The sequence below is a fragment of the Lissotriton helveticus genome, chromosome 7 (genome assembly GCF_964261635.1).
Source record: "Lissotriton helveticus chromosome 7, aLisHel1.1, whole genome shotgun sequence".
In the NCBI taxonomy this organism is placed as follows: Eukaryota; Metazoa; Chordata; class Amphibia; order Caudata; family Salamandridae; genus Lissotriton; species Lissotriton helveticus.
Genome location: NC_136068.1, coordinates 1,675,727,746 through 1,675,752,094, shown reverse-complemented (window position 1 = coordinate 1,675,752,094; position 24,349 = coordinate 1,675,727,746).

The window sequence follows — 24,349 nt, the reverse complement described above, 5'->3', positions numbered from 1 at the left end:
GCCTCTCGTAGAAATTGAAGTAAGTCGTCCCATGCATACTCTGCACAGCTAAGAGTGAGGAACCATGTAGAAGTTCCTAAGTTTCTTAGCATACATTTCAATTCCCCATGACGACGGTACCAATACTCATTTGTACCATGCTGACATGCCATGAGATTGATTAGATGAGATTCCAAAATATTATCTTGCAGATTCACTTTCTCCATAAAGTCCCTTGCCGAAACATTTTGCAGATGTGCTCCACTTTTCAGTATATGGTTTACTGCATAAGAAAGCCCAGTCAAGTCACTTTCAGACAGTAGATGAAACAAATAGGGAATGCATTGACGAAACCTTGGATCTTCAGCATACAATCTTACAGTTCGATATTCAGATGCAGGAATTTGAAGTGGACGATCGTCATATCGTCCACCTCGACCTGTTGGAAATAGCTATGGAAAACAACGAGCTTCCAAACTTTCTTCCCATACACTAATGGGACTTCCTTTTGCTGCTTTCATTTGAAACAATTCAATTGCATTCCCCATTACTTCTTTGGAATGCAAAGGATGAACAGTATAATGTTCATATATTTCTTCACTTCTAGACACATCAACTTTTTCAATTTGGCCGCCTGAACAATCACTGTCTTCATCTGCAGCTGTTTCCTCTGCTGCAACACATACATCTTTGTAATACTCATTGTTTTTGACTAAATACAACGTTGCCTTTTTGACTTTCCTAACATCCACTAAATCTTGCCGGATTTTCTTACTCTTTGTCGGAACCCCATTAACTAGAATAACTAAAGGTTCCTCTTCTACTTTTTCTATACCAATTGTATCAATATTTTTTTTTAAATCAAGAGGCAAATAAACAACTCTTCCCTTTAATCCTCTCCGCAAATCAGTAGGAGGCAATTTCCCTATCTTAGGCTCCATTCGAACAATTGCCTGAAAAGGGTGGACACATTGAATCAAAATAGACTCATATGTATTTAAATCCATCAATTCACGGGGAATGTCTACCTACTCCAGATTATTATGAACAGCTCTAGCAGGCATTCTGTTTTGATTTAATTTATCATAACAATATTTACAAATACGCTGATAAATCAACTAATCTAGTTTGATGCGTATAATGACTTCGTCGACAACACACACAAGCAAAATTCGGCCTTTCACTTGATTTCACCTTAAACCTGGTAATTTCCTGCTCAAACTTTTCTGTACTTGAAATCTGTACATTGTCTTCCACATTACCTTGAATTGCTGTGTCAATTTCTACACTATCCTCTTTTTCACCAAAATAACAAATCTCACTTTCTTTACAAATCTTCTTCACATCTAATTCAGTTCCATGCAAAAGAGCACTGTTTAATTGTTTAAGCTTAAGTGCTGGACTTTTTGCATAATACAACATTCTCACTAATTTCCTCATTTTGGTATGATGCACTGCTAACATCCTAAAATGATGAAAAACACTCTGACAGACTTTTCTAGAAAGACAAGCCAGTGAATGGCCTTGCAAACCTGTGTTTTCTCTCACTCTGCAAGGATCTAAGTCTTGCAACAACTTCACTTTCTGCTTTAGACTTTTCTTACTAGATGTACGTAAGAAATTACAAAACAAATCAATTGATTCCTGTCGCACACTACAAATACGACTACACTTCCAAGTGTACACTGGACCCTTAGTACGTCTCCCTAAAACTTCATCAGTTAACACCTCTTCTGGTTCTCTAGGCACAAGTTTCTCTTTTTCAATCGGACAACCGTCTTTCACTTCATACGCTCGACCACTGGTGTCAACTGCATGCACTAAATCATTCTCCTGGAAGTAACTCTCCTCATTTAAAAATGGCTCACAACTTGAACTGTGCATCCATTCTCCAGAAAAAACTTTACAAAAATTAGTCCGCTTAATTACTCTTTTCCATCTACTGTTTGATTTGAAAACATCAATTGTCTTGTTAAGTGTCCTAATTCTATTGATTATTAAAATAAATAATTTTTTCTTAACTTCAAAAGCCTGATCAACAATCTTCTCTACACTTTTCTTTTTCTTATAAAAAGCAGCTCTCTGTTTACCTTTCCTAATGTTTTTAACAAATTTAAAACCACCCTATTGCGAAACATTTGTTTACGAATGTCTCTAAACTGATTCTGCCTTGTATTCCTATACATATTAATCTCTCCTGCTCTAGTTGTAGGATTCTTTGAGGTTCTCTCCTTCCTTTTCAAATTTACTCTCTCATTCTCTTTTTCTACATGCTGTCCATCATTTTTTTTAAAGTACATATGTTCCGTATAAAAGACTTAGTTGTCTTACCAGGAGCTTGGTTCCTGTTTTTTGAAGTATTTGTTGTGGAAGAGTGCTGTAATTCCGTTGCTGTTTTTGTTTTTTGGCGATTACGTTGTTTTCTTTTCCTTTCCCTTGTGGGCATGTTTGCTTACTCTTGAAATCTTGATTTCAATCTGTGTTAAAGAAAAAAATAGCACATTATAGACCACTATTACCAAACAACAAAGCAACGTCAAAAAGCAAACAATCTATTCAGGGTTACAGATCAGGTGAGGATTCTCCAGGGGTGCACAAAAGGTGAGGCCTGTATTGAAGAGTATAGTGCAAGACAGCTCTGTCCACAGGTACAAAGAAGATGAGACCTGTCTCTAAGAGTCCAGTAGGGGATAGACTTCATGAAGTCTAGTCCACTGCACTCTTATACACAGGCTTCACTACCTATGCTTCCCGGGAAAGGCCTCTCTCCCACTACAGTCTTGATCATAAACCTCACCTCCTCGGTCCCTCTGGACATGTCTCACCTCATCTGCACAATCTACTTCCTAATCTCAGGTAACACAGGTGACATAATTGTGAAAAGGTCAGATTTATTTATGTAATCATGCACACACTATTTATTCTTTATCAAAAATGTAGAATTAATTGATTAGTCCCAAAATCGATTTTTCAAAAACATTTTAGAAACACAGTGCAAGTCCTACTATTTAAACTTTCTCAAAAATGTAAAACTCATTAATTTGCAGCAAAAATATTTTAGTAGTGTAATGAAAAGCTTATACATATGACCTTTTCATTGTTTTTCAAATGTTATTCTAAAGAAAAATTATAAGGCCTAAGCAGGAATACTCATGTGAGGAAGCCTGTCCAGGGAAGCACAAAACGTGAGGCTTGTATCCAAGCGTGCAGTGGACAGGACTAAACTGGAGTACTGTGCAAGAAAAAAATAAGCCTCATTTATAAAGCCCTGCGTCAGTTTTGCGCTACTGATGCGTCACTTTTTGTGACGCATTGGCGGCATAAAACATGTGCCTTGTTGTGCCATATTAAAAAAGGGACGGATGTAGGTATATGCGTCATTTTTTAAACCTTTTGCGCCACATTATACCTCTGTCAAGTGTAATGTACAGAGAGGGGTCATTACTCCGCAAAAAGCCTCGTAATAATGACACAGTGAAATCTATGAGATTTCACTGCGTCACTTTTAGGACACTGTTATGTCAAAATCTTATACCTGCCTCACAGCAGGGATAAGACTGAGGCAAACGCTTTCACATGGGGCTTTCCCCATGTGATACGATTCTCACACCTAAGCAGAAGTGCAGATGAGATGAAGACTGTCCAGGGGAGCACAAAACGTGAGGCTTGTGTCCAAGAGTGCAGTGGACAGGACTAAACTGGAGTAGTGTGCAAGAAAAAGATGAGCCTCATTTATAAAGCCATGCATCAGTTTTGCGCTACTGATGCGTCACTTTTTGTGACGCATTGGCGGCATAAAACATGTGCCTTGTTGCACCATATTTAAAAAGTGACGCATGTAGTTAGATGCGTCATTTTTTAAACCTCTGCACCACATTATACCTCTGTCAAGTGTAATGTACACAGAGGGGTCATTTCTCCGCAAAAAGCCTCGTAATAATGACGCAGTAAAATCTATGAGATTTCACTGCGTCACTTTTAGGACACTGTTACATCAAAATCTTGCACCTGCCTCACAGCAGGGATAAGACTGAGGCAAACACTTTCACATGGAGCTTTCCCTATGTGATAGGATTCTGACACCTAAGCAGGAGTGCCGATGAGATGAAGACTGTCCAGGGGAGCACAAAAGGTGAGGCTTGTGTCCAAGAGTGCAGTGGACAGGACTAAACTGGAGTAGTGTGCAAAAAAAAAGAACCTCATTTATGAGGCCCTGCGTCAGTTTTGCACTGCTGATGCGTCACTTTTTGTGACGCATCGGCGGCATAAAACATGTACCTTTTTGCGCCATATTTAAAAAGTGACGCATGTAGGTACCTACATGCGTCACTTTTTAAACCTCTGCACCACATTATACTCAAAAATGTAAAAGCCATTCATTTTCCCCAAAATCGTTTTTGACATCACATTTAGGAAACACAGCACAGGTCCTATGTACAAGCATTCCAAGTCATTACTGAAACCTCACTATTTTACAAAATACAATTCCTCTATGCAAACAAACTCAATATGCTTCCTACACTGAGTTAACACAGGTAACATCATTGTAAAGAGTCAAATTTATTTCTTTAAACATGCACACATTCTTTATTCCTTTTAAAAAATGTAAAAGCCATTCATTTTTCCCAAAATCGTTTTTGACATCACATTTAAGAAACACAGCACAGGTCCTATGTACAAGCATTCCATGTCACTACTAAAACTTCACAATTTTACAAAATACAATTCCTCTATGCAGTAAAAACTTTTTACCAAGCATTATCAAAAAGCATGACACAAAGCAACATTAAAAAACCACAATTTGCTTCCAAATCTTCTCCATAAAGTGTACAAGTCTCTATGTATATTAAATGAATCATAACTCACCTTTACAAATGCTTTAGGAGATTCAGAACAGTGTCAGATACACACACCAATATTTCTTTAGCAGAGCAAAAGGTTTGTTCTCCAGGCACTGCAACCATTAATGGTACAGAAAACCTCTAATTCTACACACATATTGCTCATGGTAACCAATCAAAACTCTTCCCTCTGTATTTTCAAACCAACGCCCTTCCCCCCCCTCAGCCCTTTCTACCTGTTACCATAGCAACTCCCTCCTCATTGAGCTCTCAGGTTTAAAAGTTTACTCTACAATGTTGCAAATCACCTCAGCAAGGATGTTTGACGTGCGAATACACCAGCTTAACTGGTGCAATGTTTCTTTAAATGACTTTTTTTTAACCATTCAAATTACTTCTTACACAGAACACAACCATGCACCCTAACTTACAGTTTTCAACTATCTCAATCTACTAATCATTGCTTGTGATTCAAGAGCACTGAAACTCCACATGTTTTTTTTTGCAAACTCCTACTGTTCCAACTGCCATTTTATTCCTACACTTCATCCGACTGCACCATAACCTCCTCTCACCATGTATTCTGTCTGGATTATTGGACATAGCTATATCCACTGGGCTCAAAGGTATGCAACTACCAGAAATTTTCACAACCTTGACTTACCAAATGTGAACATTAAATGGATTTGCCAGAGAGGATTGAGATGTCACCAATTGAAACCATTGGTGAAAACCTTTTTGCATTTGCCACACCCTAACCTCATAATTCTGCACTGTGGTGGTAATGACTTAGGCACTTTGACTGGGGTAGGTCTGGAAATGCTTTTAAAGGACACCTTTGAACAATTGATGGCACTTTTTCCTCAAACTGCCTTGGTATTTTCCAATATATGCCAAAGACAGAAATGGAACTGGTCCAACCAATTTTGTCCACAATTTGAGAAAGCACAGAAACATGTGAATAAATCGGTTTCTGCTTACATGAGAGACTATGGAATGGGTTCAATATACAACAACAACTTGCGTTACAACATGCAAGATATCTACAGAGGAGATGGTGTGCACTTCTCAGATGAGGGGAATAGAATATTCCTCCTGAATTTAAGACTGTGCATTGGTACCTACTTGTAGGTACCTAAATCAGCCACAGAACCCAAAAGCTCTTTTCAGAGCTACCCTACCTCTGATCACTCCAAATGATTATCTTTTTCTAACTTTTTTCACAATTTTTCTCCAAAGTACGCTCCCAGGTACGCTCCCCGGTGCGCGTACCGGGCGCTCCCCCCGCAAAAATTTTAAAAAATAAATTTTTTTTGGGCCTATATGGGCCTCCTAAGACCCCCTCAGAAAACCTAGAGGGTCAGGGAGTGCCTACCATGCACCCTTATACCCATTCCCAACGTTGTTTGTCCACCATTTTCGGACTCAAATCTACTGAAACACAAAATGGAGGACTCCCGTAGCGCTGCCGGTACGCGTACCGGGGCGTGCACCGGGAAGCGCTCTCAAAAAATGTGAAAAGTTAATTTACCACTGGAGAGACTTTCACCAAATATAGAATAGGCCCTACTACATACCAGTCCCTACCATTTTCCCAAATTTGGTGGAATTCCATTGAGCCATTTGAGCTGTAGCACTGTCTAAATATCCTGAGGTAAATTACATGACAAAAACACATCTGAAGTGTTAGAATTTACAACCAATTAAAATGTTACTTTCATTTTCTACTTTTTTTCCTGACATTTGATTGGTTATGTACATGAATATAAATTAAAAATGAGAGGGAAACACGGCCATTTTGACTACAACTACCTGAGGTACATCTTGAAAGGATTTTCGCATTTTTTCTTCTCCACCTCTCTGTAAAGTAAGTTGATAATTTGTAAGGGGCACTTTAAGTTAATTTATAAAAACGTTTTCTGATAATTATTTACTATCCCTCTGCTATATTTATACATAGAGATAGGCTCCTCTGTTATATTTATTGAATGACTTAGGCTTCTCTGCTATAATTATGAATTTACTTACGCTTCTTCACTGGCACTTTTTTATAATTCTACTTCCTGCCTGTTACCATACACTACCCAAAGTTAACTTAACTGTTAAAAAAACAGAACTACCTGTCTGAACTTAAACCCAACAGTGCCCTAAATCTACTAATATAGTTATTTTTTATGCAATTTACAGCAAAAAAATGGAAGGGGAGCAAGAAAATATCAATATTTCCTTCGAGATTACATCTGAGGAGATTCTAAATGAAGATTTTTTGGATGGAGATTTTATGGATCAGTCTTTGGATGAACAATTAATTGAATGTTTACAAGACATAGAAACATGCCTGTTTGAGGAGATTCCAGATGATGTAATGCTGGAAGTGTTATTGAACTATGAAAATTCTGACCAATACATTTTTATTTAATAATTAAAAATTGTTTGAGACATTATTCATTTTTATATCTAATTCATGAAGTACTACCAAAATAATTATGTTTATATTATAGTATAAAGTGAAACTTACAGTATACTGTGACATTTTAAAACATCATAAGGGAGCAGAGAAGACTACCCATGATCCCGTAGGTCTTCTCAGGGAGTACTTAAAGGATCTGTTTCTGCTTTCCTGACAGACTATGGTATGGATTCCATATACCACAATAACTTCTATAACAACATGCTAGATATCTACATAAAAGAAGGTGTACATTGAATTTAAAACTCAACATTGGTAACTACATGTTGGTACTTAAAACACCCAAACAACACAACAACTCTATGCAGAGCTACCCTACCTCTAATCACTTTATATTATTATTTTCCTGTTTCACTGTGTTTTCCCAGTGGTACGCTCCCCGGTACGCATACCGGGCGCTCCCCGCGCAAAAATCGACCCTTTTATGGCCCCCACATCAAACCTAGGGGGTCAGGGGGGGTACCCTTCCCCCTTTTGGTCATTTCCCCCTTTGTTTTTTGCCACCTCTTGTGTCTCGATCCTACCGAGACACAAGATGGCGGCCGCTGCGGACTGTTTGGAATGTTTACAGACACCCGAGAGCCAATCAGCTTTCCGTGCGCAAGTCGCGTGGCGCGCCCGGAGCGCTCCCCGGTGCGCGTACCGGGGCGCGGCCATAGATATATAAATGTTTTTGAACCTAAATTACTCAAACTCCTCTGGAGCACATATCTTGAGACATAGCAAAGGCACATCGGGCTACCAGTCCCTACAATTTTGCCAAGTTTGGTGAAAATCCATTCAGCCGTTCGAGCTAAAAGTGCGACCGACTGCCCTATGGAAATTAACATGGGGAAAACACATTTTGGGACCCCCCTTTTATCTCGGCCCCCGCTTGACGAATCCCCCGCAAACTTTCAGAGAAGGAGCGGAGCGCCACGAGGCAAAGTTGCTAAACAATTCAGGCAGATTCCTCAACCGGCGCCAAAGTTATTCCCAATAGAATGTTGCGATTTCCCTATGGAAATCAATCCTAACTATAACTACCTACTGGCGACCGCCAGTAGGTAATATATATATATATATATATATATATATATCTAACGGCAGCCTTCGTCGTAGGAGGAGCACCACCTCATTGTTGTTCCAAGAGGGGCCGTGCCGCGGAACTGATCGACGGCAGTACGGCACTGGAATCCAAACACGGAGACTTTCTAATATGTGCCGAATCCTACTAAGGAGAAGTTTTTGCTTTTAATAGATACATTTCCGACAGAAACCCACTTAGGGAATACTTCATGGCTCAGGTGTGGACTTCATCCCCCAGCATGCATCATGAAACTAGCACTATGCGAACGATGCATGCATGCAACAGAAATAAAAGAGAGCCTATTCGAGGGAAATGTATGAAGCAAGCCTCTAATGAGATGCTGAAGGCATCGAAACGTGTCAGGCAACAACAGAGAACTGAGGCACATTGAGGAGAGCCGTAATTGCAGACCGGATGGTGGGCTTCCAGTCGTGTGCCTTCCTAAAGCTTCGGGCATTTGGTGATTTATTTTCTAACGGCGGCCTTCGTCGTAGGAGGAGCACCACCTCATTGTTGTTCCAAGAGGGGCCGTGCCGCGGAACTGATCGGCGGCAGTACGGCACTGGAATCCAAACACGGAGACTTTCTAATATGTGCCGAATCCTACTAAGGAGAAGTTTTTGCTTTTAATAGATACATTTCCGACAGAAACCCACTTAGATAATACTTCATGGCTCAGGTGTGGACTTCATCCCCCAGCATGCATCATGAAACTAGCACTATGCGAACGATGCATGCATGCAACAGAAATAAAAGAGAGCCTATTCGAGGGAAATGTATGAAGCAAGCCTCTGATGAGATGCTGAAGTAATCGAAACGCATCAGGCAACAACAGATAACTGAGGCACATTGAGGAGAGCTGTAATTGCAGACCGGATGGTGGGCTTCCAGCCGTGTGCCTTCCTAAAGCTTCGGGCATTTGGTGATTCATTTTCTAACGGCGGCCTTCGTCGTAGGAGGAGCACCACCTCATTGTTGTTCCAAGAGGGGCCGTGCCGCGGAACTGATCGGCGGCAGTACGGCACTGGAATCCAAACACGGAGACTTTCTAATATGTGCTGAATCCTACTAAGGAGAAGTTTTTGCTTTTAATAGACACATTTCCGACAGAAACCCACTTAGGGAATACTTCATGGCTCAGGTGTGGACTTCATCCCCCAGCATGCATCATGAAACTAGCACTATGTGAACGATGCATGCATGCAACAGAAATAAAAGAGAGCCTATTCGAGGGAAATGTATGAAGCAAGCCTCTGATGAGATGCTGAAGGCATCGAAACGCGTCAGGCAACAACAGATAACTGAGGCACATTGAGGAGAGCCGTAATTGCAGACCGGATGGTGGGCTTCCAGTCGTGTGCCTTCCATAAGCTTCGGGCATTTGGTGATTCATTTTCTAACGGCGGCCTTCGTCGTAGGAGGAGCACCACCTCATTGTTGTTCCAAGAGGGGCCGTGCCGCGGAACTGATCGGCGGCAGTACGGCACTGGAATCCAAACACGGAGACTTTCTAATATGTGCCGAATCCTACTAAGGAGAAGTTTTTGCTTTTAATAGATACATTTCCGACAGAAACCCACTTAGGGAATACTTCATGGCTCAGGTGTGGACTTCATCCCCCAGCATGCATCATGAAACTAGCACTATGCGAACGATGCATGCATGCAACAGAAATAAAAGAGGGCCTATTCGAGGGAAATGTATGAAGCAAGCCTCTGATGAGATGCTGAAGGCATCGAAACGCGTCAGGCAACAACAGATAACTGAGGCACATTGAGGAGAGCCGTAATTGCAGACCGGATGGTGGGCTTCCAGTCGTGTGCCTTCCTAAAGCTTCGGGCATTTGGTGATTCATATATATATATATATATATATATATATATATATATATATATATATATATTTATTTTTTTTACTGGAAAATCCATAGGTTTTACAGAAGCTGTAGTTAGAAATTAGCATTTTCAATCCTAGTACTGTATTAATTTTCCCAAACTACGTTGACTAAAAGCGCAAGTATTTTGTTTATGTTTATTACTGCTTCACAAAGACCATGTGATCCAGAGTATATGTATTAGAATCCTTTTACTCGTTTTACTACTCGTGATCAAGGGGGAGGAGCCCCGAAACGCGTCGAGTGTTATTGTTTGCTGCTATCTTGCTGATTAAATATCTATTGAATTACACGCTACTTGAGTTCGTGCTTCATACTTTCCCAGGAACAGGTGGACGTTGGTATGATTGTTTTGCATATATATATATATATATATATATATATATATTACCTACTGGCAGTCGCCAGTAGGTAGTTATAGATAGGACCTAGTTTCCATAGGAAATCCGCAACATTCTATTGGGAATAACTTTGGCGCCGGAGCAGGAATTTTCGCGAATTTCTCAAATTAGATGGCCCGCTCCGCTCTGCTCCTTCCCTGAAAGTTTGGGTGGGATTTGTCAAGCGGGGGCCGAGATAAAAGGGGGGTCCCAAAACGTGTTTTCTCCATGTTAATTTTCATAGGGCGGTTGGCCTCACTTTTAGCCCGAACGGCTGAATGGATTCCCACCAAACTTGGCAAAATTGTAGGGACTGGTAGCCCGATGTGCCTTTGCTATGTCTTAAGATATGTGCTCCAGAGGATTTTGAGTAATTTAGGTACAAAAAAATATATCCACCTATAAGCGCGCCCCGGTATGTGCACCGGGGAGCGCACCAGGCGCGCTACGCGAGTACGCGAGCGGAAAGCTGATTGGCTCTCGGGTGTCTGTCAACATTCCAAACAGTCCGGAGCGGCCGCCATCTTGTGTCTTGGTAGGATCGAGATACAAGAGGTGGCAAAAACAAAGGGGGAAATGACCAAAAGGGGGCAGGGTACCACGGAGAAAAAAGAATGACAGTTTTTCAAAAATGTAGCATTTTTTTTATTCTTTTTGTTGTTTTATTTTTTTTATAGTTTTTTTGAATTTTTTTTACTTTTTTTGGCTTTTATGAACAATTTTATATTTTTTTTGTAATTTTTATGGGGACAAACAAAAAACAGGGAATTGTAAACGGCTCAACTGGAGCAAAAAAAAACCAGGAAAAAATGAAGGTTTCTTTGGGCACTTGTGGTTGTCACCAGCACGGTTAATCAATTTGATGCTTTGTTCACGATAAGAAATTGTAGTCCCACAAAATACGCAAACAATTTTAAAATCTCCAAACTGGGTTTGGATGTTTGGGACCGTCTCCCTTGCCTCTGGACCCGATGGAGTGTGTTGTTTGCCTGTGGAGGTGCTTGCAGAAGATTGGGGGGGTTTCTGATTAGTTCTCTCACCTCTGCCGCAGAATAGTTGTTGGGATGCCTCCATTGCATGTGGCGAATCATGGTATTATTACCAAAAGAGTACTGTTTCGTAGGGTTCCCCCTGGAAAGTACAATGCCACATATCAGACATGTCACTTTTGCCGCATTGACTTTCTTTTCGCCCCTTGGGGATTTAAAAAACTCCCACACAATGTGCTCTCTCGGTTTATAAGGGGGATTGTCTTCAGGCAGGAAAGTCCTCCTCTCCTCCTCCTCCTCCTCCTCCTCCTCTTGTTCTTCACCACCAATGTGGTGTTGTGGTGGTCCTTGTGGTGGTGGTGGTGGTGGTGCAGATGCTCCTGCTGCTGCTGCTACTGTAGCCATTTCTGAATGAATGGAAACAGGTCTTCCTCACTCAAAGAACAAAGTGAGAATGAGGAAAAAAGGTGGGGGCTTTCATCATTTGGAAAACAACACTGTTCTGAACCAATGAAAAGTGTTATTTTCAGGTCACATGAGCTGGGCTTTCATCATTTGGAAAACAAAACTGTTCTGAACCAATGAAAAGTGTCATTTTCAGGTCACATGACCCAACGCGCTTACGCTACGTGCCCGGGGTTGCGCCCCGGGGCGCGTAGCGTAAGCGCGTCGGGTGCTTACGTTGCGCGATCGTATGGGCTCGGGCGCTTCCGGGTGCGCTGATGCCATACGTCATAAGACGCATTTCGCGGCTCCGCGATACGTGTCTTATGACGCACGGCGTCGCAGCTACGCGATACGTCACAATGTTGTTTTCGTTCGTGGCAATAGCGCTAACAGGACGCTCATCGGTACGCGCACTGGGGCGCGCCGCAAGACTGCGCTCACCGGGAACGCTCCAGGGCAAAAAAAAAAAAAGGGGAAAAATATACATAAAAAAATAGCATTAGAAAAATATATAATATAAAATTCATTATAAAAAATATTATATTTCATTGCTATAGAGATTTGCTATTAAAAAACCTTTGAAATTCACTGAAAAAAACATAGGTTTGAGGCCCTATATATAGTTAGTAATTAGCATTTAAAAAACCTATGAAATTCACTGAAAAAACCATAGGTTTCACACCAGTTATAGTTAGGAATTAGCATTTAAAAAACCTATGAAATTCACTGAAAAAACAATAGGTTTCACACCAGTTATAGTTAGCTGGAAATTTTATTCGCATAAAACCATTGAAATTCCCACGTTATAGTTAGTTGGCCTCACTATAACTTGCGCGTGCAATGCACTGCTGATGACGTCACATATTACATCACTCATGACATGGTCAGTGACATCACTCATGACATCACTGATGACACCATCCTTGTGACAGAGTGACAGACCTCCTTTCACTGTAATGTAACCCTTGAAACACATATTCAAAAATAGAAACTAACATTTTCAAAAAAATGGAGATACCCATACCAGTTACAACAACCAATTCAGTAATTCCACCATCTATATACACATCCACTCATTCACCAACAGTTCTATATAGTCACTCATACATATACTCACTCATCATATGTATATATGTATATATATATTACCTACTGGCGGTCGCCAGTAGGTATATATAGTTAGGATTGTTTTCCTATGGGATTTTTGAAAATTCTATGTCGAATAACTTTGGCGTTTGAGGACGGAATTGGCTGAAATTTTCAGGAAAATGGAACATTTTGTTTCTGAGCAGCCCCTAAAAATTTGGGGGGGTTTCGTCAAGGGGGGGCCGAGAAAAAAGGGGGGTCCCAAAACGCGCTTTTCCCATGCAATTTACCATAGGGCGGTTAGACTCACTTTTAGCTCGAACGGCTGAATGGATTTCCACGAAACTTGGCAAAATTGTAGATATTGTTTGCCCGATGTGCCTTTGCTAGGTCTCAATATATGTGCTCCAGTGGATTTTGATAAATTAACGTTCCAAAAAATATATATATCTGTAACAGCGCTCCGGTTAGCGCCCCGGTTCGCGTACCTGATGCGTAACGGAACTTCGCGAAGCGAAGCTGATTGGCTCTCCGGTGTCTGTCAACATTCTAAACAGTCAGGATCGGCCACCTCTTGTCTCTCGATCCTACCGAGAGACAAGAGGTGAAGAAAAACAAAGGGGGAAATTAATGAAAGGGGGCAAGGTAGATCCCTCCTGACCCCCTAGGATTGATGAGGGGGCTATTAAAGGGTCCCGCGGGGCAAAAAATAAAAAAATAAAAAAATTCAGTTTTTTCGCGATAGAGGCGCTACCCGGTACGCGAACCGGTTAGCTAACCGGTAGCGTAACGGGAGTCCGCCATCTTGTGTTTCGGTCAAATTTAATCACAAGATGGAGGAAAAACAATGTGGGAAATGGGTATAAGGGGGCACGGGAGACGTATCCTGACCCCCTAGGTTTTCTGAGGGTGGCTGAGGAGGCCCATATGTGCGAAAAAAAACACATTTTTTTTCAAATTTTCGCGCGGTTAGCGTCCGGTGCGCGAACCGGGTAGCGCTCCGGAAAGCGTAAATCATGAAAATATTAAAAAAAAAGTTACATTTAAAATTTGTTTAGAGTGATCATAGTTAGGGTAGCTCTGAGAAGAGCTTTTGGGTCTGTGGTAGATTTAGGTACTTATAAGTAGGTACCAATACATAGTCTTAAATTCAGGATGAAAACTCTGTTCCCCTCATCTAAGAAGTGAACTCCATCTCCTCTGTAGATATCTTGCATGTAGTAACGCAAGTTATTGTTGTAGATGGAGCCCATTCCATGGTCTCTCATGTAAGCTGAAGCAGACTTATTTACATGCTTCCTCGATTTCTCAATTTGTGGACAAAATTGGTTGGACCACCTCCATTTCTGTCTTTGGCATATATTTGAATATACCAAGGCAGTTTGAGGAAAAAGTGCCATCAATTGCTCAAAGGTGTCCTTTAAAAGCATTTCCAGACCTGCCCCAGTCAAAGTGCCCAAGTCATTTCCTCCACAGTGCACAATTAACTGTGGAGTTTCTGTGCTAATGATTCAGTAGCAGTGATTGGTGGATTTTGATTGCTGAAAACAGAAAATTAGGGTGCATGGATGAATTCTTTGAAAGATGTAATTTGAGTGGTCAAAAAAAAACCATTTTATGAAAGATTGCACTGGATACGCAGGTGTACTGAGAGTTCAGAGTTCAATTGAAACATTGTTGTGTGAACTTGTAAACATGAGAGGTCTTTCAGGAGGTGGTTGCTATGGAAAAAAGGCAGAAAGGGCAGAGGGGGGAAGGGTGTTGATTTTGAAAAAAGGGAGGGAAGAGTTTTGATTGGGTGACATGAGAGATATGTGTGATGAATTACAGCATTTCTGTGCCTTTGTTGGTTGCAGCCTCTGGAGTGCATACCCTTTTCTCTGCTAAAGAAATATTGGTGTGTGTCTGAGACTGTTTTGAAACTCAAAAAGTATTTGCTAAGGTGAGAAAAGATTCATTTAATTTAGATAGAGATTAGTATGCTTAAGGGAAAAAATTAGGAAGAAAGTTGTGTATTTAAAATGTTGCTTTGTGTCAAGTGTTTTAGAAATAGATTTTGTTTCTTTGAGGAATTGTAATTGGAGATAATGTGAAGTATTAGTACTGACAGGGTGTGCTTGTACATAGGAGCTGTGCTGTGTTTTCAAATTATGACTTCAAAATCGTTTTTGAGGAAAACGAATGCTTTTGAAATTTATGACAAGGAAATAATGGTGTCTGCTTCTTTAAACAAATATTTCACTTGCCCCATGATTTAGGGAGAATAATTTGCTTACTTGATGTGTTTAAAAACGTTTCTTGAAGACATTTAGGTTTCTTGATATGTACTGCTAGAGTTTCATAGCCAGCATGGGGCATATTTAGAAGGACTTTGAGCCACTTTCACGTTATTTTCCCCATATTAAAAGTGACGTACAAGTGGTGCAAGGGCCTTATAAATACACTCTCATGTTTGAGCCACTTTCATGTTATTTTCCCTATGTTAAAAGTGACGCAAAAGTGGTGCAAGGGCCTTGTAAAATATGCCCTCAAGTGTGTTAGGGCATTTTAAGTCACTTCACCATGAATCTGGGTGAATAATTTGCTTACTTGATGTGTTTAAGAACGTTTCTTGAAATCATTTAGGTTTCACAATATGTACTGCTAGAGTTTCATAGTCACTATTATGATAATGATATACATTTAGAACTGTGTAGGAGGCATGGAGAAACTGAGGCTTCTGTAAGTGTCAAGGGAGGTGAGTAATGTACATTGCTCTGTTGCATACAGTCCTCATCTTCTGCGTACTCTTGGATATGCTAGACTACATCTGCACAATGAGATACCTAAGCTGAGGAAATACAGGTGATGTGATTGTGAAATGAGCAAAAATATTTGCACGTTTTTCAATTATATCACCTGTGTTTCCTAACATTACGAATCACACTGTGCAGATGAGGTTTAGGCCTGTCCAGGGAGACAGAGGAGGTCTGGCCTTTGTTCAAGAGTGCAATGGACATGACTCACTTCGTTGGTAGGCCTGCACATGTATTATCTCCTCTGTACTCTTCAATAAGCCTAAATTTCATCTGCAACCCTGAGTAGGCCTCACCTCAAACAAACCTCTGGATAGGCCACACCTTATCGGCATCCTGAACCAATCATTTAAAATGTTAGGGGCAGAATTATGATGGCCGTGCGCCTCTTTTGCGCCACCGTTGCGTCACTTTTGTGACGCAGCAGCGCTGCAAAAGATGCACCATGTTGTGTGTTAGAGCATTTTAAGTCACTTCACCATGAATCTGGGTGAATAATTTGCTTACTTGATGTGTTTAAGAACGTTTCTTGAAATCATTAACGTTTCACAATATCTTCTGCAAGAGTTTCATAGTCAACATGGGGGCAAATTTACAAAGCTTATGAGCTACATTCACGTCATTTTCCCCATGTTAAAAGTTACTTTAAAGGTGGTGCAAGGTCCTTGTAAATAAGCCCTCATGAGTGCTTGGTAAATTTAAGTCATTTCTCCGTGGTGCAAGGCTCTTGTAAATACGCCCGCATGTGTGCTTGGCAAATTTAAGTACTGACAGGGTGTACTTGTACATAGGAGTTGTGCTGTGTTTTCAAATTATGATATGAAAATAGTTCATAAAGAAAAGGAATGCTTTTTACATTTATGACAATCACAAAAAGGTGTCTGCTTCTTTAAATAAATATATCACTTCTCACCATCAATCTGGGAGAATAATTTGCTTGTTTGTCGGTTAAAAAATCGTTACTTTAAGACATTTAGGTTTCACAATACTGCTAGAGTTTCATAGTCACTATGATGATAATGATATACATTTAGAACTGTGTAGGAGGCATGGAGAAACTGAGGCTTTTGTAAGTGTCAAGGGAGGTGAGTAATGTACATTGCTCTGTTGCATACAGTCCTCATCTTCTGCGTACTCTTGGATATGCTAGACTACATCTCCACAATGAGATACCTAACCTGAGGAAATACAGGTGATGTGATTGTGAAATGAGCAAAAATATTTGCACGTTTTTCAATTGTATCACCTGTGTTTCCTAACATTACGAATCACATTGTGCAGATGAGGTTTAAGCCAGTCCAGGGAGACAGAGGAGGTCTGGCCTTTGTTCAAGAGTACAATGGACATGACTCACTTCGTTGGTAGGCCTGCACATGTATTATCTCCTCTGTACTCTTCAACAAGCCTAAATTTCATCTGCAACCCTGAGTAGGCCTCACCTCAAACAAACCTCTGGATAGGCCACACCTTATCGGCATCCTGAACCAATCATTTAAAATGTTAGGGGCAGATTTATAATGGCCGTGCGCCTCCTTTGCGCCGCCGTTGCGTCACTTTTGTGACGCAGCAGCGGTGCAAAAGATGCACCATGTTGCAAGATAGGCCTCACTTCATCTGCAACAAGATACCGTCAGTTTAAACTGTATACATTTAGGACTGTGTAGGGGGCATGGAGAAGCTGAGGCTTCTGTAAGTGTCAAAGTTGTTGCATACAGTGCTCACCTTCTGCGTACTCTTTGATATGCTAGACTACATCTGCACAATGAGATACCTAAGCAAAGGAAACACAGGTGATGTGATTGTGAAATGAGCAAAAATATTTGCACGCTTTTCAATTACATCACCTGTGTTTCCTAACATTACGAATCACATTGTGCAGATGAGGTTTAGGCCTGTCCAGGGAGACAGAGGAGGTCTGGCCTTTGTTCAAGAGTGCAGTGGACATGACTCACTTCATTGGTAGGCCTGCACATGTATTATGTCCTCTGTACTCTTCAACAAGCCTAAATTTCATCTGCAACCCTGAGTAGGCCTCACCTCAAACAAACCTCTGAATAGGCCACACCTTATCGGCATCCTGAACCAATCATTTAAAATGTTAGGGGCAGATTTATGATGGCCGTGCGCCTCCTTTGCGCCGCCGTTGCGTCACTTTTGTGACGCAGCGGCGGCGCAAAAGATGCGCCATGTTGCGACATATTTACAACTTGATGCATCTAGGCAGATGTGTCACGCTGTAAAGTCCTGCGCCACATGAAACCTGCGTCAGGTTTCATGTGGGCGTTTTGTTGCAGGGTGGGCGTTCACTTGCATGAAAGCCCTGTAAAACTAACACAGTGAAATTTACAAGATTTCACTGAGTCAGCTTTATGGCATTGCTGAATCAAATCCTTACGCCTGTTTGAAACAGGCATAAGGAGTGACGCACCATGCAATGTGTGGCTTGCCCCTGTGCATTGCAGGAGTCATGTCGCGCTTCCGACGTAAATTCCTGCAATGCGCCGCTTTTGCGGCACAGATGCGTGACGCATCTGTGCTGTTTTTGCCCCATGGTGCTCCGCATTGTAAATGCGGCACACCATGGGTGGCAGAGCAGCGGCGCACGTTAACTGGTGCATCCCTGGGGATGCGCCAGTTAACATAAATCTGCCCCTTTACATTTAAGTATGAGCAGGGGACACAGAGTCGGTGAGGCTTATCCAAGGTTAAGAAGAGATGAGTCCTGTTCACTGAAAACTTGGACATAGGCCTCACCTCCTCAGCATCGCTGGACATGGCTAAATAATATCTGCAAAATGTTACTCTTGTTAAACAATTTTACTATTATAGTCTCTGAGATTTGTCTCTTACTCTGCAATATCTCATTGTTGTTCTCTTTCTTTAAAGATAACGACAACATCAACCATGAGTGATAATGAGCAATCTGTTGATCTCGATCTTATCATTGAATTTGTCATTGAAACGTCAGTGGAAGTAGATCCCTTGGATGATGTATATCCTGTGGATGATGACGAATATGATGAGGATGCCGATTTGTCAGAATTGTATGACATAGGTTGGGCAGCTGATCTGCTCGAGCCTATTGAACTATAAAGACTTTTAAAAATAAATTTAAGTTACTGGAAATGAAAAGTAACCATGTTAACCGTTTTATTTAAAATTAAATACAACTTCAAAAACAGCTTGTGTGAAGTGTCTTTAATAAAATATTGAAATATGCTAATAAAATTCGTTCAGATTCACATATATAAGAGCACAGGTCAAATGTAGAAGCATTCCATTTCTTTGCTACTATTTGTGAGTTTTAAATTTGTCAATGCACTAAAAATTATTGTATGTAGAATTGACAACTAGTGTGTTATTTTTTTGACGACTGTTATTGATATACTGTTTGGTAATAGTGGTTAATAACATTTTTTATTATATTTTACTACAGATTCAACTGCAGATCATTTCAAAATAAAAAAATGCTTTCAAGGCAAAGAAGGAGAAAGGCTACAAAATGTCAAACACAGCAGCTTACTACATGCTTGCAGCAGTCCTCTACAATAAAAACTCGTCAAGTCACCAAAAAAGCTCCGGGTAAGACAACGAAATCTTTCCTAAGAAACATTTCCAGAAAAAAAGTATCACTGCAGAACATGTTTTAGTCCAGAAGAAGAGAGTCAATTTAAACAGGAAGGAAAGGCCCCTTAATAAAGTTAGTGGTAGAGCAGGAGAAAACTCTGTGAGTGCCGGTAGACGGCACAATCAATTTAGGGAAATTTGTACACGAATGTTCCGCAACAGGATAATTGTAAATTTGATGAAAAATGTAAAGAAAGGTCAACAGAAACTGGCTTTTTATAAGAAAAAGAAAAATGTTGAGAAAATTATTGATCAGGCTTTGGAAATGAAGCGAAAGTTATTTATTTTGGTAATCAATAGAATTAGGAAACTAAACAAGGCAATTTATGAATTCAAAACAAATAGTAGATGGAAGAGAATATTTAATCGTACAAGTTTTTGTGAAGTATTTTCAGGAGAATGGATGCATAGTTCAAGTTGTGAGGCATTTTTCAATGAGGAGGGTTACTTCCAGGACAATGATTTGGTGCATGCAGTTGACACCAGTGGTCGAGCATATGAGGTGAAAGACGGTTGTCCAGTTGAAAAAGAAAAACTTGTGTCAACAGAGGCAGAAGAGGTGTTAGGTGATGAAGTTTTAGGGAGACGTCCTAAGGGTCCAGTGTACACCTGGAAGTGTAGTAGTATTTGCAGTTTGCGACAGGATTCCATCAATTTGCTTTGTGATTTTGTACGGACATTTAATAAGAAAGGTTTAACACAGAAAATGAAGTTGTTGCAGGAATTAGATCCATGCAGAGTGAGAGAAGTGACAGGTTTACATGGTCATTCACTGGCTTGTCTTTCCAGAAGAGTATGCCAGAGTGTTTTTCATCATTTCAGGATGCTAGCAGTCCATCATAATAAAGTGAGGAAATTAGTGAGAATGTTGTATTTTGCTAAGAGTCCAGCAATTAAGCTTAAACAATTAAGCAGTGCTCTTTTGCATGGTTCTGAAGTAGATGTGAAGAATATTTGTGAAGAAATTGAGTTTTGTTACTTTGCAAGTAAAAAGGAGAATGTTGAAATTAACCCAGAAGAAGAAGGTAAAATGGAAGAGAGTGTACAGATTTCCAGTACAGATAATTTTCAGAAGGAAATTGCCACGTTTCAGGTGAAATCAAGTGAGAGGCCTAATTTCACTTGTGTGTGTTGTCGACGCACTTATTATAAGAATCAGACTAAGTTAGTGGATTTATATGCAAAAAGTGAAAGGGAAAACAATAGTGAATGGAAGGATTTCGCAACATACTTGATGGTAGAAAATTGTTTTGATTTGGGATCGGATCAACGTGTGTGTAATTATTGTTGTAACAAATTAAATCAAAACCGGATGCCTGCTAGAGCGGTTCATAATAATCTGGAATTGGTTGACATTCCTTCTGAATTGAAGGATTTAAATACTTATGAATCTATTTTGATTCAAAGTGTCCATCCCTTTCAGGCTATTGTACGAATGGAGCCAAAGACAGGGAAATTGCCTCCATCAGATTTACAGAGAGGATTAAAGGGAAGAGTTGTTTATTTGCCTCTAGATTTGAAGAAAAACATTAATACAATTGGAGTAGAGAAAGTGGAAGAGTAACCTCTGGTTATCTTAGTTAATGGGGTTCCAACAAAGAGTAAGAAAATCTGGCAAGATTTAGTGGATGTTAGGAAAGTCAAAAACGCAACATTTTATTTGATGAAAAACAATAAGTATTACAAGAATGTATGTGTTGCAGAAGAGGAAGTAAGTGAAGAAGAGGACAGCGATTTGTGTGCTGGACAAATTGAGAAAGTAGAAGCCTCTAAAAATGAAGAAATATATGAACACTATAGTGTTCATCCTTTGCATTCCAAGGAAGTCATGGGGAATGCTATTGAGTTGTTTCAAATGAAACAAGCCAAAGGGAGTCCCATTAGTGTTTGGGAGGAAAGTTTGGAAGCTCGGTGTTTCCCACAGCTATTTCCAACAGGTCAAGGAGGAAGATATGATGAGCGACCTGATCAAATTCCTGCTTCTGAATACCGGACTTTACGATTGTATGCAGAAGATCCTAGGTTTCGTCAATGCATTCCCTATTTGTTTCATCTACTGTTTGAAAGTGATCTGTCTGGACTGTCATATGCAGTGAACCACATCTTGAAAAGTGGTGTACAGATGCAAAATATCTCGGCAAGGGACTTTATGGATAAAGTCAATGTGCAAGACAGTATTTTGGATTCTCACCTGATTAATCTCATGGCATGTCAGCGTGGTACTAATGAGTACTGGTACCTTCGTCATGGTGATTTAAAATGTATGCTGAGGAACTTAGGAACTCCCACATGGTTCCTCACTCTCAGCTGTGCCGAGTATGGCTGGGAAGACTTACTTGAATTTCTACGAGAGGCAAATGGAAACATTGAAAATATCGAATTCAAGACACCCGGAGAACTGTGCTCTTTGGACCCAGTGAATGTATGCAGGTACTTCAATCATAGATTTGAAGCTATGATGTCTTTCATCATGAACAAGAAAAATCCACCTCTTGGAGAGGTGTTGGATTTCTTCTGGAGAAAGGAGTATCAAGCAAGCGGTGCTCCTCATATACATATGCTGCTATGGATCAAAGATGCACCCAAATTTGGAACAGATCCGGATGACTTAGTGATGAGTTTCATAGAACAGTATTCTACATGTGCTGTTCCAAAGACAAAGGAAGACAAAAGCCTAAGAGAACAAGTTTTACGCTTTCAAAGCCATCGTTGTGGAAAGTACTGTCGTCATAAATTCAGAAACAAGGACAAGTTCTACACAAAATGTCGTTTCGGCTTTCCACGACCGGTGATTTCTAAAGGAAGAGTGAACAGTTTGATGTCTTCGCTGCGACATAATGTGACGAGGAAATCACCCAAAAATACATACAATTTGAAAAGAAACGAAGAGTCCAAGTACATCAACGACTACAACCCAGTGATTTTGTCCATGTGGAATGCTAACATGGATATACAGTTTGTGGCTGATAACTGTATGGCTGTGGCTCGGTATGTGACATCTTACATCACAAAAAAAGAAAAGACAGAATTGAAGGATATGTGGGAGGACATTTCCCATGAAAAGAGCCTCAGTAAGAAGTTGTACAGTTTCAGTCTGAAGATGTTGTCGCATCGAGAAATCGGAGCTTACGAATGTTCTGACCGGTTATCTTCAGCAAGTCTCTATGCCAAATCTAGGAGTATCATTTAGGCGAGTCTTGGTCTTGCTGCAACGCGTAATCGAGTTCTGAAACCTGTACGGGAAATTTAGTATTTGGCGGAGAAGGAGCCAAACAGTACAGATATTTTGAAGACCAACATGTTGGATACATATTATCCAAATAGAAGTAGTCACCTCGAGAATGTTTGTCTGTATGAGGTACTACAAAATTACATATTCAAGAGGAACATCAAAGAAGATATTGATAAAGGAGTGTATGCTGTAATTGGAAGTGAGGGATGTCTGGTCAAGCAAAGAAAATGCCAATTGGTAAATCATCGAAAATTGAGTGGCGAATCTCCTGAAAGAAAAGAGTTTTTCTATTTAGCTCTTTTGCAACTTTTCAAGCCTTGGCGTGCAGAAGAGGAACTGCTTGGAGATTTCCTCTGTTACGAAGACTCTTTCAATGCAGCCAAGGAGACCATAGAATGTCCTGTTTTTCCAAAATATCTAGAAATGTTGAATGCGGAAATCGAGCAGGAAGCAACAATTGCAGCCGAGATTGTTAGAGACAGTTCTCAGGACAGTCAGAGTTCTGTTTCATTGAGTCAGGATCCACTAGGAGGACCAGTTATCGAAAATGAAGCTGCCACTGCCATGATTGAAGTGGAAAGAGCCATGGCACATGCTCAGGAGGATGCGGTTAACTTAGAAGATTTGGAAAGACAACTCAACGTTGAGCAGAGGAAAATATATGACGAAGTTACCAACCAAATTGATCATGGATTAAGTCATGAGAAGAAAGAGTGCTCATGTACGTCGTTGAAGCCTGTCCGACTGTACGTGAGTGGAGAAGCAGGAACTGGAAAAAGTTTCCTCATTAAAGAAATTTCATGTTATCTGCAGAAAAGGACCGAGTCATCGCTGTCTTGTGTTGTCACCGCTCCAACTGGGCTGGCAGCACATAACATTAAAGGGATTACTTTACATCGTCTACTGATGCTACCAGTGGAGCATGATAACAAATTACAATACCACAAGTTATCTGGAGATGCTTGTTGTGAAGTTTCAAGACTCCTGAAGAAGATGAAACTTCTTATCATTGACAAAGTAAGCATGGTTTCTAATGTCATGCTTGCCTTTGTGCATTTGAGAATGCAGGAAGTTCTTAAAACAGAGTATGATGTGTTATTTGGTGGCAAACACATCACAGTTTTCGGTGATCTTCTGCAGCTGACACCAGTGAAAGGACAACCAGTGTTTAACCTGCTTACGCATGAAGATACCAGGAAGTGCCTAGGGAGCATTGGCAACGTTAACATATGGTTAAACTTCAATTATGCTGAGCTGCGTGAAAATATGCGTCAGGCGAAGGATGAAGATTACAAGAATATTCTACAAGATGTTAGAATCGGGAAAGTGACCGAGCATGGGAAAGAAGCTTTACATGCACGATTACTGTCAAATTTGTATCCAGAAGAAGACATTCTGCCAGAGAATATTTTTCAGAAAATTACTGAGAAGAAATCTGGAATATGTTTGATGCCAACTCTTGCAGAATGTGCCATCTTCAACAACAAAATGTTGAATTTAGAAAGTCAAGAGATTGTGAAACTGGAAGCTATTGACAGAA